The 17421-nt window shown below is 45.3% G+C and overlaps 1 protein-coding gene and 1 pseudogene across 1 annotated transcript in view; both read left to right on the forward strand.

Annotated features, from left to right (window-relative positions):
• The first annotated feature begins 3138 nt into the window (after positions 1–3138).
• Positions 3139–4102, forward strand: LOC114104840 (C->U-editing enzyme APOBEC-1 pseudogene; annotated as a pseudogene).
• A 1177-nt stretch (positions 4103–5279) lies between these two features.
• The window catches only part of Bid (BH3 interacting domain death agonist), a 44829-nt gene continuing 32687 nt past the window's right edge, over positions 5280–17421 (forward strand). The window contains exon 1 of the mRNA XM_027951151.2: positions 5280–5379. The gene's annotated coding sequence lies outside the window, so the exon portion shown is untranslated. The remainder of the gene's footprint in view (positions 5380–17421) is intronic.

A 17421-nucleotide genomic window follows, 5' to 3' on the forward strand; every position in this document is an offset into this window, starting at 1 on the left:
CTCATTGAGACCCTGTCTCTAAATAAAAAATACTAAGTTCAATCCCTAGTACCAAAAAAAAGAAAGAGAGGAGGGGGGTGGGTACCTGTTAGGAAGTCATTGCAACAATCCAGGAGGGAGAGGATGTGGCTTGGTGGCAGAGGTAACATAGCAGGTGTGCCAAAAGGAGGCTATGGAGCAACTTGGCCCATACACTGGTAGGAACGCAAAATGGCACCGCCATTTTGGGAAACCAGCACCGTTTAATGAAAATATCCCAGTCAGGCATGATGGTATATGCCTATAACTCCAGCTACTGTGAAGGCTGAAGCAGTTGAAAAGGAAATTTGAGGCCAAAATGGGTAATTTTGTGAAACCTTATCTCAAAATAAGAAATAAAAAGGGCTGGGGATGTTACTCAGTGGTAGAGCACCCCTGAGTTCAATTCCCTGTACTGAAATAAATTAAATATCTCCCAGCTCTATGACCCAGCAGTTCCAACTCCTAGGTGTCTTACTCAAGACAAGTGAAAGCCTATGTTCACAAAAAGAATTTGTACAGAGTTATCGCGGTAGTGCTAGCCATGCCAGCTATATCTGGGAACATTAGGGTTGGTGAGCAGCATGTTCTTATGGAGACTGTTTCCACAATAGCCTGGAGCTGTATTTCACAGTACAGGAGGTCATGCTTGTCATGATGGCCCTCAGTCTCTGAACAAAAATAAATTATGTTAGGGGGCTGGGATTGTGGCTCAGTGGTAGAGTGTTCGCCTAGCGCTGGTGGGACCCAGGTTCGATCCTCAGCACCGCATAAAAATAAAGGCATTGTGTTGTGTCCATCTACACCTAAAAACTAAATATTAAAAATTATTAAAAAAAAAAAAATCGGGCTGGGGATGTGGCTCAAGCGGTAGCGCGCTTGCCTCGCATGCGTGCGGCCCGGGTTCGATCCTCAGCACCACATACAGACAAAGATGTTGTGTCCGCCGAAAATTTAAAAATAAATATTAAAATTCTCTCTCTCTCTCTCTCACTCTCTCACTCTTTCTTTAAAAAAAAAAAAAAAAAGAAAGAAATTGTGTTAGGTGCCGTGATGTACACTTGTAATCCCAGCAACTGGGGAGGCTGAGGTAGGAAGATCTCGAGTTCAAAGCCAGCTTCAGCAACTTAGCAAGGCCCTAAGCAACTTAGTGATACGTTGTCTCAAAAAATAAAATAATGGGGTTGGGGTTGTGGCTCAGCAGTAGCGCGCTTGAGGCACTGGGTTCGATTCTCAGCACCACATACAAATAAGTGAAAATAAAAGTCCATCAACAATTTTAAAAAATATTTTAATTAATTAATTAATTAAAATGGGCTGGAGGATGTGGCTCAGTGGTTAAGCACCCCTGGGTTCAAGTCCCAGTACCAAAGGGTGGTGGGGAGAGAGGGGGAGAGAGAGAGAAATTACATTCTGAGCCCAATTTTTTTTTTTTTTTTGTGGTGCTGGGGATTGAACCTAGGGCCTTGTGCACAGGAAGTGAGCACTCTACTAAATGAGCTATAGCCCCAGCCCTTACCCCCCATTTTTTTTTTGAGAATTTTTTAATATTTATTTTTTAGTTTTCGGCGGACACAACATCTTTGTTTGTATGTGGTGCTGAGACTCGAACCCAGGCCGCACACATGCCAGGAGAGTGCGCTACCGCTTGAGCCACATCCCCAGCCCCGACCTCCCATTTTTTTTTTAAATATTTTTAGTTGTAGATGGACACAATACCTTTATTTTATTTATTTTTATGTGGTGCTGAGGATCAAACCAGTGCCTCACACATGCAAGGCAAATGCTTTACCACTGAGCTACAACTCTAGCCCCAGAGCCCTATTTTAGAGGGCAGAGGAGTATGCAATTTATCATTCAAAGTTCAACAACTGGAAGTGATGAGAGGAATAAGAGGAGAGTTGAGACTGCAAGAATTACTAGTTATATGCATTTGTTAGAAATTAAACTTCTTAGCAAGAGTATGCAATGAAGGCCCAAGGACAACTACTGGAGCATAATTCAGTCTGGGTGGTCCACATATGGTATTAGTAATGTACTTACAGGCCTAGACCTTGGGCCAGAAGTCATTTTTAGCTTATGTGTGCGGGTATACCAGGTGCAGAACAAAGGTGCCTGTCACTCCACCTTTCTTCTTTTGAGGACACAGTGTTGAGCTGGGATCACTGATGAAATCATTTGTTCTGTGAGCTCAGACATCCTAATGAGTATTATCCCCTTCACACCAGTCACCTGGGGAGGAAATGAATGTATTTGAATAAACCTGCTTTCATTCAACATTCCTAGATTGTCTCTTTGACACTTCAGTCAATTTAAACTGCACACAAAACCCAGAAGCTTCATTTAAAGTTAAATGATAAAAAGGGATAGGGCTGGGGATGTGGCTCAAGCGGTAGCGCATTCGCCTGGCATGCGCAGGGTGATGGGTTCGATCCTCAGCACACCATAAAAATAAAATAAAGATGTGTGTCCACCGAAAACTAAAAAATAAATATTAAAAAATTCTCTCGCTAAAAAAAAAAGGGAGGGATAGGCATGTGGCTCAGTGGCAGCACCATTTGTCTACCATGTGTGAGGCCCTGTTTGGCGGGGAAAAGACTTTCATAAATTTAAGCCATAAAATTGGGCTCTTTTTTTAATATTTATTTTTTAGTTATAGGTGGACACAATATCTTTATTTTTATGTGGTGCTGAGGATTGAACCCAGTGCCTCATGCATGCCAGGCGAGCACTCTACCTTTGAGCCACAACCCAGCCCTAAAGTTGGACTCTTAATGTGAAAAATTGTGTGCTTCATCCTTTGTGTAACTGTAAAATTAATCTTTTTTTTGCTTTGACTTCCAGGAACCTCGCAGATAACCCCATTCAAAATATTGTTATTTAGGTCCCACCTCAGAGGCCATGCTTCTTTCCCTGCCATTTTTTAGCTTTTGGCTTCCTGTTAACTGTAGCCATGGGCCATACAATTCAATTTCACTGGAGCATGACTTTCTCCAGTTTCTGGGCATAGACAAGGTGCCTTCACCCCGCACATTCCAACCTGTGCCTTTTATCTTGAAGAAAATGTTCCAAGATCAAGAGACAGCAGCAACCACTGGGGTCTCCCAAGATTTATGCTACATGAAGGAGCTGGGTGTCCGTGAGAATGTGCTTCGAGTTCTCTCAGATCAAGGTCCTTCAACTGGTGATGACATTCTGAGGAGGAGAATTGAACCCTGGGAATTTGAAGTCATCTTTGACCCCAGAGAACTTCACAAAGAACTGTCTGCTTTACAAAATCAATTGGGGCACAAGCCACAATATCTAGCGTAACTCTGGCAAAAACACTACCAATGTTGAAGTGAATTTTATAGAAAAATTTACTGCAGAAAGACATTTTTGCCCATCCATCAGCTGTTCGATCACCTGGTTCTTTTTCTGGAGTCCTTTTTGGGAATGTTCCAAGGCTATTAGAATTTTTGAGTCAACATCCTAATATGCCTCTGGTTATTTATATAGTACAGTTTTTTCAGCACATGGATCAGCAAAACCAGCAAGGACTTAAGGACCTCATTAACAGTGGTATAACTGTCCAGATTATGACAGACTCAGAGTATTGTTACTGTTGAAGAAATTTCACCAACTATCCACTAAAGAAGAAACTCACTGGCCAAAATATTCTCTTGATGTGCCATGCACTGGCTTTCTACTGCATCATTCTAAGTCTTCTACCTTGCTTAAAGATTTCCAGAAGATGTCAAAATCAGCTTACATTTTTCATCCTTACTCTTCAAAATTGCTATTACCAGACAATTCCACCCAATATCCTTTTAGCTACAGGGCTGATACAGCCTTCTGTGACTTGGAGATGAATAGAATGATTCCCGTATGTACTGTTTTAAGAACAAGCAATGGTGACACACCAAGAAATGAGTACCATTAAGAATCTAGAAATTGGGGCTGGTATGAAGCTTAGTGGCAGAGCACTTACTTGGCATATACAAGGCTCTGGGATTGATCTGCAGCACTGGAGAAAAAAAAGGAGAAGAATACAGAAATGTTCAGAAGCAGCATTATCATGAATTGTTTAACTTCCTGCCATATTCCAAATTACCCTAAAACTTCATATCTTTTGTTTTAAACTTTGTATCTTAAAGCAATAAATATTTATTGTCACAAAAATATTGTTACTTATTCTTCTTTTAAAAATATTATTTTTTAGTTGTAGTTGAACACAATACCTTCATTTTATTTATTTATATTTTTATGTGGTGCTGAGGTTCGAACCCAGAACCTTGCACGTGCTAGGCGAGCACTCTACCATTGAGTCACAATCACAGCCCCTTTTATTTATTCTTTAATTATGTGGATATGCAATTCTGAAAAAGAAATCAAATTGCAGCCTAAATTTAACAAATTAGTTCATTACATAATTCTTACTATAATAGTTTTTATTCCTTGTGAAATGAATGTCTCAAAAATTTTCAGAAAAATTGAAAAAAACACAAAGGCAAAGAAGAAAACCTATGGGATTTTATTATCCCTATGTAACCATGTGTTTTTTTTCCTTTCATTCTTTTTTTTTTTTCCAAATTCATTTTCTATTCCTGTGTTCCCCGGTCTGATACAGCAACTTTCTTGGTCCTATTTGCTTCCTCATTCTTTTCAGAAACTTTTTGTTTGTTTCTGTTTCTCTTTTGTTGGCATTACACGCAGTTGTTCTTTGAGGTGCGCCACACCACAGTCCTGTCCCATAAGTGGGAACTATCTGGACAAGGGGACTGGCAAGTGGCTGGACTAGATTATCTGCACCCCACAGGGCTTTGCATCTTTTCCTTTCTCCCTGGTTCCTTGAGAACTGAGAACTGCCACCCCAGAGGTTATCCCAAAATAGCCTGGGAGGACTCCGAAAGCAGTTCCTCACCAGAAGCCTTAGGAATTGTCCTGGCAACGTTGGAGTAAGTGGCCAAATTTGACAGCTATAACAATTGTTTGAAGGTGCCAACCCTGACAAGAGATGAGTGAAGCCAATGTCATTTTCATTGCTACCAATTTTTGTGCCGGGCCAGAGTCAGGCCCGTGGCAGCCCTTGTGGCGGGACAGAATCCCGGATTTGGAGACCTCCCCAGCCGGCTCGGGATTCCCCTTTCTCGCTCACTCCCAGCCTGGTCGGTGTTCAGTTTCCCCAGAGGCAGGCGGGAGGCGGGAAGCCGGAGGCGCGTCGGAGGCGGGGCGGCGCGGTCGGAGGCGGGGCGCCGCGTGAGGGCGCGAGGGACGGAAGCTGGTCATCCGGCCCGCGTCCGGACTCTCTCCGTGCGCTTTGGGGACTTTGCCTTGGTGCGGACGCGCCCTGCGCCCGAATTCCCGCGCGGCGTCTGTGTGGTGAGTATGCCTTGGCTCTTGGGCGCCCGGCCCTGTGTTCCCCGGCCCGGCGCCATCTAAGGGGTCTCCACCGAGCTCAGGTTGGGGCACGCCGCCCGCGCTGTCCTCGGCTCGGTCTCAGGCTGTCTGCGCCTTGGGTCGGGACCAGGGGAGGGCTGGAGAGGCGCATGCCTCAAAGTGTTTCCCGGAGCACTCCGCCGCCCTGCGCCTGGCATCGGGTGAGAGCCCCCAGCCCGGACGTGGGTCCGCCCCGCCGCCAACCTCGTTTCTGCCCAGCCCCTTCGTGGGCGGCCCGCACACGCGGGAGCGCGTCCCCTGTAGCCCGCCCGCCCCGCAGCAGGGGTCCTGGACAAGGTAGCGGAACCCCGTGTTCTCTTCTGTGGCCCAGTGGTCCTCCCTTTGGGCGGCGGTACTGGCTTTGTTGTCTTCTCTTCACGTGGACGTCGGCGGGGCGGGCGGGCCGCGCCCCTCACCCGCAGGTGCTTGAGAGAGCGGGGAGAGGCGAGGCCACAGACACCTCCGCCAGGGTTCCGTGGACTGTTCAGCCCCGGCCATCTCTAGAGATGAGAATGCTAACAGGAAGGACAGGCTCTTGCCTCACACCTGCTCTGTGGCCGATCCGGAACCCCAGCACAGATGCAGACCTTGTACTCCAGTCCAGAGCACTTCCCCTATACTTGTTGGTGCCTCAGAGTTCAGAGCTCCATGGCTCCACAAACGTGGCTGGAGTGGCAGCCCACAGGGCCGCTTGGAAACCCCAGAGAGTCCTGAAACTCTCACCCACCAAGGAGCTGGGCTAGCAAGGGTTTATTCATTCATTCATTCACTCATTCAACAAATATGAATGTGCAGCTGGTGCTGGGGTCAGGATAGGACCAGAGATGGCCGTGAGGGGATAGACTGAGGAACACAGGGAAGGGCTCTGTAGCTCTGCGCCTTCTTGGCCGGGATTAGCTTTCATGTGGTAGACCTGGGGATCCATCCCAGAGCCCCTGACTTATCTCATGGCTACACTTGACCAATCTTCTGAGACATCTTCAAAGCCAGTAGTAGCTCAGCTGACCTGCTATGGAAGAGAGCTAGTGGAAGCTGCAAAAAGGATATGGTTTTTCCACATTCCATCTCCACCCGGTCAGGGCACTTGGCAGGCTCTGAGATGGGGAGGGCTTCCTGCGCTGGGGCTTTGCCATCTTGGGACAGACCTTGAAGACTGCCTGACATTCCCTGGGAGTCAGCCATGATTTTGTCTGGAAGAGAATGTGGTCTGGCAGCCAAGGGTAAATAGGAGAGAGAGTGAGCACCAAACTCTAGTGAGGGGGACCTTCTTGGGAAGATGACGCATGCCAAGCCTTACCTGCAACCAAGTGTTGTCCTTGCCTCTTCTGTCCCTCCTGACCAGGGATGGAATGGGAGTAGGGTCAGCACTTAATAGCTGAAGTTTAAAAGCAGCCATCTTGGGCTGGGGTTGTGGCTCAGTGGTAGAGCACTTGCCTAGCATGTGTGAGGCACTGGGTTTGATCCTTAGCACCACATAAAAAAATAAAGTTGTAAAATCTAAAAAAAAAAAAGAAAGAAAGAAAAAAGCAGGCATCTCACTTGGGATTGTTTTCCTGAGGAACAAAGTGCTGCCTCAGGAATGGAGACCTAAGACTGCGGGGACATGTTCCTATAATTAATTGATCTGCAGTAGGATAGGACTGGCAAAGAAGGCCAGACTATTGGGGCTCTCTGAAGGATGAATAAGGGCATGGTTTTCCCACAGGAGTCCAGGCTGTGCAAGGAATGCCTGGGGAGGAACACTTATTTGCAAATGAGTATAAATGGGCCTTGCAAGGAGCCCCAGCCACACCCAGGCCTTTGGACTTTGAAGGAAGGATGAGGACCAGGAGGAGGATGGAGGTTTGATGATGGAGCCTTCTAGGCCAGCATTCTCAGCCTTGTGAAAGGCAATGAATGATATTCCCTTCTGTCCTCTTTCTAGCAAGGTGGAGGGGTTGGTGACCAAATGGGAGTCTGTAACCATCAGTTTTCAAGGACAGGCAGCCTTCTTACTCAGGGACTGAGTGAATCATGGTGGTAATACCAAGAGTGCTGGCTCTGAAGTCAGTCTGCAAGGAGCCGGGATGTAGAACAGTGGCTGCTGGAAGCACATTCTGCGGTAGCATCTCTGGTCAGGTTGCAGCTGTGAAGGACAGCACAGTTCTGCAGTACCCCTGAGGCCAGCTGATATGTCTACCCCTGCTCATCTCATCTGGTCTCCACAATTAACAGCTCCTTGGCTAGCCCACCTGGCTGGTCACTCCCAGAGGTCACATGTATCCTTGTTTAAAGCCACTGATAGATCTAACGAAGACAGCTAACTGAGGCTCAAAGGGTGGGGGATGTAACCAACCATAACATACAGAGTACCTGATACACAGAGGATATATTTGTAAGTTTTTGTTTTTGTTTTGAGTTGAGGTCTCTATGTTGTCCTGGCTGGTCTTGAATCCTGTGCTCAGGTGATCCTCCTGCCTTAACCTCCTGAGTAGCTGGAACTATAGGCAACTTCCACCTCACAATGCTATATATGTTTATTAGTTAACTTATTTAGGCTTTATAGTAATCAGAGATTAGATTAGCATCATCATTCTTCAGATGAAACAGATAAAAAGGGGTTAGATAATTTGCCCAGGGCCACAACTGAGGGATTCAGACTCCAGGGCCCTAATTATAACCATTGCACCACATTGTCAACCTCCAAGGCTTCTCTCTGTTCTGCTATTTAAATGCAACCTACTTACCTGCACACTTTCATGCCTATTAGACATTCAGGGGTGAGCGGCAGAGAGAATGACCATGACCTGTAGTCTTTCTTTTTTTTTTTTTTTTTGCTGGAGATCATCAGGGCCTGGGACATGCTAGGTAAATACTCTACCACTGACCTACCCCAGCCACCATGCCTTTCTGTGGACTCCTCTCTTGCTAGACCTTAGGAGGCAGACAGGCCTCTGAAGTTACAGCTAATGATGTGTGTGAGAGAGGACTCCATTGGTGGAATTTTTACCCAAGAACTACCCTGGCAGATTCCCACAACTCTCTACCTGCAACTCTATCTCCCTCCCCCCCCCCACACACACTTTTTTCTCTGTCTACCTCTGTTGGTCTAAATGGTAATGTTTTAAATAAAAGGCCATCTCAGTGAATCTCAAGCAACCATTTCTGGAAGTGTTTCTGCCTGAAAATTGATTGCTTGCTTGGCTTTATGGGTGTTGTGCCTATAATCTTTTCTGAAAAAGACACACCAACTAAGAAAAAGAGGAAGAGCTGGGGTGTGTCTCAGTGGTAGAGCACCAGCCTGCCTGGCATGCCTGAGGCCCTGGGTTCCACCCTTAGCACTGCAGAAATAAAGAAAGAAGGAAATGGAGGGGGCCAAAGAAAAGGAAGAAGTGTTTTATTTAAATTACCCTCCACTATCAGTATTACAAATGGACTTCCTTGAATTTTGTGAGCTTTGGAGGGAGAGAGTTTTTTGTTATTGTTTTGTTGTTTGTTTGTTCTGTACTGGGGATTGAAACTGGGATGCTCTATCACTGAGCTACATCCCAGCCTTTTTAGCTCTTTTAATTTTTTTTCTTTTTTATTTTTGAGACAGGGTCTCGCCAAGTTGCCCAGACTTTTCTTGAACTGGCAATCCCCTCCTGAGTAACTGGGATCATAGGCTCCTGTAGGGAGGAGGAGTTTTGAAGGGTAAAAGACTACATCTGGACGTAGACCAGACTTAAAGAGGGGGTTGGTTGCTCTTAGGTATGCAGAATAACTGGAAAGACATTCTGCCCTAGTGAAAGGGTGTGGGTTCTCATGGCAGCTGTGGCTCAGGAGTGGGCAGCACAGCAGTGTGGCAGCTGCTACTGGGGAGATCCCTGTCGTCTGGGTCTAGTGCTCAATCTGCTTTGATGTCCAGGTCATCAAGGAACTTTCTGCAGAGCTTTCTGCCTGGACTTGTTCATCTAGATTGGATCCCCCAGCTTGCAGTTAATCATCCATGCTGATGGCTATGCTGGTGACCAGCAGAGCAGGTTGCCATCTACCATAGGATTGGGTTCCTTCCTTATTTGCTTACCAGTCCTCTTTCTTTAGAGGAAGGAAGTCAGTACTGTGCTCTGGGTGGGTGGGGGTAGGCTGGCCTTTGAGGTTCCAAATGCAACATATGGGTAGATGAGCTGGAACAATCCAATTTGTCTGATATGGACCCTTGACCATGAGCCTTTATCTGAGGCTGCTACTGGAGTCCTAGGCTAGAGGGTTGAGGGTCCCAGCAAATCAGGTTTAGCCACCTGCCCCACAAACCAAACAGAGGAGAGGAACTTGAATCAGTGTAAGTGCACTGGGAAGACAAGAGGACCCACATCCTTAGCCCTACCTTTAAGGGGATGACAGTTAATTCAGGGTTTTATAGAAAGGGGAACGAAGGCCAGACATGGTGGCTCATGCCTATAATCCCAATGATTCAATAGACTAAGGCAAGAGGATCACAAGTTCTAGGCCAGCCTGGGCAAATGTTGTAAGACTCTGTCTCAAAAAATAAAAAGTGCTGGGGGTGTAGCTCAGTGGTATGGCACCCTACTAACAAAAAAAGAAAAAAAAGGGCAAGAAAGTGGGGTTTGTATAGCTAGAGGGTTTGCACATCTGACAAAGAAGGTTCATCTTATTACCAGAGCCCTAGGAGAGATACCTGACTCCAGGAATTCCAAGATCCAAAAACCAAACAGAAAAGGTAATGATAAAAAAAAAAAAAGAAAGAAAGAAACTTTAATCAAATGACCATATTGGGAAGGCAGAGTCACATGCTTCCTGATGCTCACATGAACTTTAGGTTTAAACAGAGGAAGAATTGGGCAAGGGCAAGAGTTATACATATTCAAGCAGCCTTAGTTAAACTATGGTCTGGTTATTTTATTTCTGGTTCTATGAGGTGGCTCCGACTAAGTCCTTGTCACTTGAGGAAGCCATCTCCATTTGCTGCTCAGGATATTTATCTATTAAGTGATCCTGGAAGGAAGCAATTTGGTGCCCATGAGACAATTGTTCCTGCTTAGGGGAGGGCAGTTGCATTATAGGGTGACTTGCCTGTAGGGATCTACTTTACCTGGAAAGTGTAGGGAAATGACTGGAATCTTCTAGGCACTCCTCTAGGGTCCTAAAAGAGGGTATCCCCACAAATCTTACCTCAGTCTTGAAGGGGGATGAGATAGATTAGGTAAATTTAGGGCTATTACTAGTTTTTATATGAACATTCCTTAAATGATTATGAAGAGCTGAGCAGATCACAAAATTGAAGGTGATAAAGGAAACAGATATGAAATGAAGGCAGAGATGCCCAACTTTACCCTACTTTTAGTTACCGGTTGAGCATCTGCAGGTCTAAGTAAAGAATCATTGCCTAAGTTCCTCTTATAATCTTGGACAGGCATGATCTGGTCCATTACATTTGGATTGGTCAGTGAGGGTCTTGTCAGCAATAAGAAAGTTACTGTTTTTTACTAGGAAGGGGAGGAGGGGTTCTACTCATCACAAGATATTTATCAGTCAGACCTATTCCTAGAATCCAAGGTGACTCAGAGCAGAGAAGACACATGCAAAATGGAGGCAGAGTTGCCAAGTTTTTAATCCTATTTTTAGTTACTAGTTACCCACTGAACATTTACAGGCAAAAGTGAAGAGTCTTAAGTCCTTATTACACTGCCAGCAATAATGTTCTTTTGTGTGTGGGGGGGGTACTGGGGATTGAACCTAGAGAGGCTTTATCACTGAGCTATATCCCCATCCTTTTTCATTGTTTATTTTAAGACAGGGTCTTGCTAAGTTGAGTAGTTCTTTGCTAAGTTGCTGAGGTTGGCTTTGAACTTGAGATCCTCTTGTCTCAGCTTCGCAAGTTGCTGGCAATACAGGCGTGACAGCGCACCTGGCTACAATAATATTCTTGTATTTTTGTTATTAGGCATCTCTGCATCCATATTCCATTTAATTTGCATGAATATATACAGATACTCCTCATCTTACAATGGGGCTGTGTTCCACTAAACCCATTATTATTGGGGTAGAAGGTTCTACTGCACATCACTCTACTAAAGCTCTGGAGACAGAAGTTGCTGGAAGAAGACAACCTTCAAAGCTAGCATTGAGAAAGAAAGAGATAATCTTTTCTGTGTCAAATCTCTATGTTCATTAGGGCTTAAGGGCATAGACAGCATTTATGAGAAGAAAAAGGGAGTTCAGTGGGACAAAAAGCAGGAAATCCATGGGGCTCCCTCTTTCAAAAGCATCATCTCCTTCACTTGGATTCTTGGAGTTGCCTCCTTATCACATCCAAGGGAACTTTTGGAGCCTGCCTGGCTGGTGATGCATACCTGTAATCCCAGTGACTCAGGAGGCTGAGGCAGGATTCAAGTTCAAGGTGAGCCTGGGCAACTTATTGAGTCTCCAAATAGAAAATAAAAAGGGTTAGTCCAGTGGTAATTCTGGGTTCAATCCCCAGTACCTTTAAAAAAAAAAAAAAGACTCCCCAAATCATTATTGTACCATCATAAATTTAAAAATGGTTGTTAAGTTATAAAGGCATTTAATTTACCTGACCTACCAAACATCCTAGCTTAGCCTAGTCAACCTTACATGTGCTCAGAACACTCATGTTAGCCCACTGTTGGGCAAGATCACCTAACACAAAGCCTGTTTTATAAAAAAGTATTGACTCTCTCATGTAATTTATTGAATATTACACAGAAAGTGAAAAGTGTAATAGTTGTAGGAGTACACTTTTACACCAACCATCAGAAAGTGGAAAAATAAAAGTTGGGACAGTCTGTATTTTAATTCTTACATTAATTCTGTGAAGTTCTACAGTTGTGTCCATTAATGGTAATGTGCATCCCACATGGATAAGCGTTGAGGTGACTGTAGCCCTGAGCCCAGAACATGTCCCAAGAGCTCCTACTTGAGTCTCTGTCCTCCAGAGCCAAAAAGAAGGGGAAGACCTTCTTCGAGTGGCATTTGGGGACCTTTCTGTTTTTCCATTTGGTCCCCACAAGGCAGGAGGTGGTCCTTTTTGCACATGGGGAAAGTGAGATTACATTGCAAGTTCAAACCAAACAGGACCTGTTTACCTTTAGAGATTCTGTTCTGGGCTTGAAAGACCTGAGCCTCTTAACATGCATATGATCTCAGTGGGCTTCTCTGGGGTTCAGCTGTTTCTGTAGCTCGGAGCTGGCTGAGGTCAGAGTGGGAGGACTGAAGATCCATTAAGATTTGAGAGCAGCAGGAGTACTGGATAAGACTAGGGACTCAGAGCCAGGAAGGGAAGCAGGGTCCAGGGGCATTTGGGGCTGTGGCATGAAGGTGAGGTGAGGTGGTAGGCATGTGTCCTTCCTGGTAGACAGTCTGGGAGAGTGAACTAGGGCTGAGGAACTCTGATTCTGTGAACATAGATGTCTCAAAAATCTGTGTGCCTCAATTCAGCACATAAGCCAGCTGGGAGAATGAGTCACTCCCCACGCACAGCCTCAGCTCAGCCAGTGTGTTATTAACATAAGTCAGATTTGGCATCAGAGGGGGCTGGAGAGGCTCCTGCCTTGGGCATTCATCTCCTTGGAGACAAGGAACAGGAAGCCACTGTGGGGTTCAGTGGGTGAACCCTAAGCTTTGAGTTCTGGGAGAGTCACTGCATTAGGACTATCTGCCTTCTTCCAGACTCAACTGCCTCTACATGTGTGTGTAGGAGGTAGAGGGAACACAGCCAGGCTAAGCACCATCTGGGGACTCTGGAGTCCATCAAGGCAAGCCCTGGTGTAGTGGAGGAGATAGAACAATCTTTCTTTCTTTCTTTTTTTTTTTGTATTGGGGATGGAACACAGGGGCACTTGGCCATTGAAACACATCTCCAGCCCTATTTTGTATTTTATTTAGAGAAAACAGGGTCTTACTGAGTTACTTAGCACCTTGCTTTTGCTGAGGCTGGCTTTAATCTCGAGGTCCTCCTGTCTCAGCCTCCCAAGCCGCTGGGATTACAGGTGTGCACCACCACACCTGGCAAGATAGAGCAATCTTGACTGAAATTTCTCTAGAAATTCTAGCAGGCTCTGAGACCACTTGGCCCCCAAGGGTGTACAACCTCTGAAATGCCTTATTTTCTCTCCTGGGGATCCGTTAGGAACCTTGGAGATCTCTTACCTCCAAAATCCTTACCTGGTCTACTAGGGAGCTGAGTTTGGGGCCCATGGTGGGAGACCGTCTCCAGAGACATCTGTGAGATGACTGTGAAAGCTGCATCTTTTTATGTTCTAGTAATCTGCCCCATTCCCCCCCACCCCTGCACCCTGATGTAGGTCTTTGACCCCTTTCACAGCGGAGGAAAGAAATTTTTCTGCCAGAGCTTGGGAGGCAGGAGGACTGCTGATACCCATGCAGGCCCTTCTGTCTACGCCAGTTGACTCCCTTGTTCCTTGCCAGCTCTGACTAAGCACAGTGTGGGTAGCAGCCCCCTGTCTGTTTGGGATATGTGCTGTGCTTTATCCCTGGCAACATCCCATTTTCCTCCATAATTAAGCTCTAAAAAGAAGATAAAAGAGAGTTCAGGAACAAGGTAGTAGGACAAAAGCTCATGTAGACATTTTAGAATGGCCTCTGGGACATCTGTCTCCCTCCTTGCTGGCCTATCTTGCCCCATTCAGTGTCTACAGGCCTTTTAGAAAACTCAGGGCCTGGAAGCAGGAGATTAGGTGTCGGAGGGCTTTAACATTCAGAATGCCTGACTTCTGTGGGCCTGGTGGTGCCAGAGACACTCATGAAGGGATGTTCCAAATTACCTGGTAAAGAGGCCCCTCCTTCCTTATGCTACCCTCCCTCAGCTGCTGTATGTATGTATGTATGTATTGCAGTGTTGGGGATTGAACCGAGGGCCTTGTACATGGCTAAGCAAGCATTCTACCACGAGCTCTGTGAGCTATACCCTCATGTCTGAGCTATACCCTCAGCTCTTGGCTGCTGTTTTCTTTCTTTGTTTTTATTTCTTTTGTTACTGAGGATTGAACCCAGGATGCTTAATCTCTGAGCCACATCCACAGCCCTTTTTTTTTTTTTTGGAGACAGGGTCTCTCTAAGTTGCTTAAGGCCTTCACTGAATTGCTGAGGCTGGTCTTGAACTTGCAGTCCTCCTGCCTCAGCCTCCCAAATTGCTGGGATTATGGGCATGTTCACTATGCCTGGCACAAATTAATTGTTTTCTTAATTTCTGGATTGTTTATTGTTAGTGTATAGAAATACAATGGATTCTGAAAATGCTTATATCCTACAACTTTTCTTTACTCATGTTTTAGTCCCAATAATTTTTGGTGGATTCTTTGGGCTTTTCTGTATATAAGTTCATGCTGAATTAGTATGTTTAACAGCTTCCCCACTGGTTCCAGTTGCAGCCAGAGTTGAAAACCAGTGGGTGATTAGATAAGTAGTTCCCATGCCCTAGAAAATGAAGTGGGGGTGGCGAGACAGAGTAGAAAGAGATCATTTGCATTTCTAAGGAATGTCACTAGTGTCTGCAGAAAAGACTCCAGGGCCTGGGAGCTCAGACTAACCTAGGTACAAAGGAGTTGTACTGGACCATTGCTCTAAATGCCAGCTTCTTCTTTCCTGTAAATTTCAGTTTGACTGAGTGATTGGAAGTGTGGCCTACCTCATGGGTATTCCTGGGGTGAGAGTGTCAGCAAAAACCCCTGACCAAACTGATAAGTGTCGATACCCAAAGGAATAAGTCAGCCAGTTAGGCAAACTGTGGTCCTAGAGACCATGGAAAGGAGAAGTCTAGGTCTGTGAGCACCCAAAGGCTTGAGGGTCACCCCCACAAAGGGCAGAGGTTGTCTTCTTGCCCCTCTGTACTGTTAGTTTTATATCCATGGAAGTGTGTACTAGAACTAGCAGGCACCTAGTAATCCTAGAATGGTTGAAGCATCCTATTGATTCCTTCATTAATTAATTAGCTAGATGAAATCTCTGACACATCATTTTGTCATTTTATATTTGTATCAAAGTCAAGGTTTCACCTTTTTTTTTTTTAGTTGTAGATAGATACAATGCCTTTATTTTATTTATTTTTATGTGATGCTGAGGATTGAACCCAGGGCCTCACACATGCTAGGCAAGAGCTCTATCACTGAGTCACAGCCCCAGCCCACTTTATTTTAAACTACCCTTTGGCAGTTTTGAAGGTCAGCCACTGAAAAGCTTACTCAGTGGATCCACCTGGTCCTAGGTGAATTCCAATCAACAGAAGAACTTTGTTGACTAAGAAGTTTGTTGATTAAGTTTCTCTTTGGGGCCCCACCCTTCAATTTGTGTTTTGTCTTGGTTTTTGTTTATACTTGGCATCCCTTCCCCTCCCCCTCCTTCCCCCTCCTTCCCCCTCCCTCCACCTCCCTCCACTCCCTCTCTCTCCCTCCCTCCCTCCCTCTCTCTCCCTCCCTCCCTCCCTCCCTCTCCCTCCCTCTCTCTCCCTCCCTCCCTCCCTCCCTCTCCCTCCCTCTCTCTCCCTCCCTCCCTCTCTCTCCCTCCCTCCCTCTCTCTCTCTCTCTCTCCCTCCCTCCCTCTCCCTCCCTCCCACTCCCTCCTTCCTTCCTCTCCCCCTCCTTCCCCCTCCTTCTCTCCCTCCCCCTCCCTCTCTCCCTTTCCAGTTGTGGGGATACAATCCACAAGTATACATTTTATTTTATTCTACTTGCTTTCCCTCTACCTTAAACTTATACAGGTTTACTTAAATCCGCTAACATTAATCCTTTTTTGGGGACCCAGTGATTGAATTCAGGGGTGCTTAACAACTGAGCCACATCCCTAGCCCTTGCTTTTTATTTAGAGACAGGGTTTTACTAAGTTGCTTAGGGCCTTGCTAAATTGCTGAGGCTGGCTTTGAACTCACGATCCTCCTGCCTCAGCCTCCCAAATCACTGGGATTACGGGCATGTGCCACCATGACCAGCTAACATTACTCAATGTTTAACATTACAAAAATTGTAAAATTGGGCCTGGGATTGTGGCTCAGTAGTAGAGCACTTGCCTAGCATGCATGAGGCACTGGGTTCGATCCCAGCACCACATAAAAATAAACAAAGGTATTGTGTCCATCTACAACTAAAAAATTAAAAAAATTATAAATTTGCATTTAGTTAAATTAAATCATTCATGCTTTGACTTTAATTATTTTGGTTCTGGGAATCAAATACTGGAACTCATGCATGCCAAGCACCATGCTCTGTCACAGGCTGCATCCCCCACCCTGACAATTGTTTTTATTTTAATGGTATTGAAAGGTAAAGCTTTAGATAACTTAAAAACTGAATTGAGTTAATTAATGAGTTGTCATATATCCACATAATTTATAATACAGAATACCAAAACATTGATTATCAGGCATAACTTTTAGACTTTGGGTTTTGTTTGTTTCTTTTAGCACTAGGGATCGAATGCAGGGGCACTTTAACACTACATCCCCAACCCTTTTTATATTTTTTATTTTGAGACAGGGCCTCCCTGAGTTGCTTAGGCTAGCCTTGAACTTGTGATCCTCCTGTCTGAGCTTCCTGAGTCACTGAGATCACAGGCATGTGCCACCACACCCCGCACTTTTAAACTTTTTAAAATTTCTAAACAGGTTATATCTCTGGCTGGTGTTAATGAATGTACTTTTCACTTCAAGAAAACATAAAAGAAGGAGCCAGGGTTGTGGCTCAGCAGTAGAGCACTCGCCTAGCATGTGCGCACCCTGGGTTCGATCCTCAGCACCACATAAAAAATAAATAAAGGTATTGTGTCCAACTACCTAAAAAATAATACTTAAAAAAGAAAGAAAGAAAGCATAAAAGAAGCCTTCATGGTGTTGTACACTTCCAATTCCAGTGACTCTGGAGGCTGAGACAAGAGGATCACAAGATCAAAGCCAGCCTCAGTAACTTAGACCCTGTCTCAAAACAAAACAAAGAAGGGTTAGGGATGTGGCTCAATGGTTAAACACCCCCAAGTTCA

Source organism: Marmota flaviventris, chromosome 3, assembly GCF_047511675.1.
Source record: "Marmota flaviventris isolate mMarFla1 chromosome 3, mMarFla1.hap1, whole genome shotgun sequence".
Taxonomy (NCBI): Eukaryota; Metazoa; Chordata; class Mammalia; order Rodentia; family Sciuridae; genus Marmota; species Marmota flaviventris.